Below are 2,103 nucleotides of genomic sequence, written 5' to 3' on the forward strand. Positions count from 1 at the left end.
GGTGTCCGGCTGCCCGTCTGACAGAAGCGGCAGCCCCCAGCGCACAAGGCCCTCCCGCAAACACTGTCATCAGCAAAGCCTTTCTTAGCGCTGATTACCGTACCAGCTGGCGCGCCCACGCCTACTCTCCCTCCCTCCCCTTTGGTCCCGGACTGCCCGCTTCCTTCCTGGAAAATCAGACCCCCTGGACTGGGGGCTGCAGCGGGACAGCTCAGGGCCTTCTGCCTGAGGCAGGGATCCTGGGCGCTGGGATAAGCCCTCACACCCAACCCCTGGAGAGGGGTAACCCCTGGAGAGGGGTAACCCCTGGAGTGCCATGACCCCTTCTGCCTGAGCGGCCGCCCGAGGACTTGGGATGGTCCGACAGGTAGCTCCAAGTCTCTTGGGGCCCCAGACCCGGGCTGAGGTGTGGTGGGGTGGCAGGGCACCAGCTCTGCCTTGGGGAGGTGGAGGGACTCCCGACAGGGCTGCCCACGTCCACGGAGGGAAGCGGGGAGAAGGGAGGAAGGTGTGGGGGTGCGACCGTAAGGGGGGCCTTTCCCTTCTCTTCTGTGGCGAGAAGGCGGCTCTTGTCTGTTAAGAGGCAGCAGCCTTAGTTAGAAATGGTCCTGGCGAATGCCCAGCACGCATCTCCCTTTCGGCCTAATTCCTACTTATTGGGATCCTTATTCATGCTGCTGGACCCTCTCCTTGCATAGCGCCCACAGCTGCAGTGCCGGCACTGCCATATTTACCGACGGGATCATTCCTGAGCGTCCGTGCCTCAATCAGGGGTCCCTGGGCCCAGACAGCAGCCAGCTCTCCCGCTGAGGGCGCGGCCGTCCTCCCCCGGGTCAGACAGTCATTAGCCTCCCTGTGAGCCAGGGTGCGATAAGAGAGGTTGGGGGTTACGACTGGAGGACTCATCCCAGGTGAGTCTGACTCTCTGGTTGCAGGAGTGCCCTTCACGCCACACAGAAACCATGTGCAGATGTGTGTGCATACGTGAGTGTGTGTGCTTACATGTGCGTGGGTGCTGGGTGCACACGAGGACGAGGGTGTGTGCGTGCGTGAGTGCGCACGTGTGCCCGGGGACTGCTGGACAGCTGGGGGTGGGAGCTCTGTCCACGGTGTGACACCATGTCACACCGTGTCACACCGCGATGTGTGTGTGACCAGCCGTGCACATCACTCACGAAGGTTGGGTGGGCGCCTGGCGTTCTGGGCTCACCTTCTGCAGCAGCCAGAGGGATGCTAACCACCCTGTGCAGAGACGGGAGCAGAGCAGCTCAGCTGGAACCAGGAGTCACCGAGGGCCAGGAGGGCCAGAGCCTGAAGTGTCTCTGTCTTTCTCATGCTGCCTGTGTCTATATTGTTACCATGCTCCGAACTGGGAGGCACGCTTTGCGTGCACTGAGCTGGTAGAAACGTGCACGCGCACGTTTGCGTGTGGCGCCTGCGCCCCTTGTGCTTGCACAAGTCCGTTCCAGGGAGCCTTCCGCGTGCGCCCCGGGCGGGCTCCCGGCAGCCCTACCGGCCACAGTGGGCCCAGCGGGCCAAGCGCGGGCACTGGCCTCGGGCCGCGACGTTCCTGTCTCCGCTCAGTCACCAACAGATTCTTTTCACGGGTCGGCTCTGAGGTCCCCCACTTCCCTGAAAATAGTGAGTGTGACTGGGGCCGAGGGACACCCACACGCGTGGGAGGTGCTGTGGGCGGGCGCTGGTGCTTGGCTTTGCGGCCAGGGCTGTGGTCACCGCGCTTGAATTCAGCCCCAGACGGCTTCCAGAGCCCCCCAGAGCTGGAGTCCAGGTCACACCTGGATGTGAGGCCGGTGCCCACGAGGCAGCCTTCTGGCCGAGCGGGTCTCTGGGGGGATGCTTCCCGGACTCTCCGCTCACGCCACCCGGGCCCACCCTGCCTGCTTGTGCCTCTCTCCTCTCCGCTTCCCGCACGGCTGAAGAGGGCGGGACGTAGGCGTGGCGCTCAGCTGTGCGAGGCGCGCCCGCTTCTGGCGGGGCTGGGGGCACGGCCCTGGGCCCAGAGGCACCCCCGCTGGAGAGGCTCGGCGGGGCTGCAGCGCAGGTCGGTGCGGAGCGCTCTCGTGGGACACCGGGGGCAGTGAG

Source organism: Lagenorhynchus albirostris, chromosome 4 (genome assembly GCF_949774975.1).
Source record: "Lagenorhynchus albirostris chromosome 4, mLagAlb1.1, whole genome shotgun sequence".
Taxonomy (NCBI): domain Eukaryota; kingdom Metazoa; phylum Chordata; class Mammalia; order Artiodactyla; family Delphinidae; genus Lagenorhynchus; species Lagenorhynchus albirostris.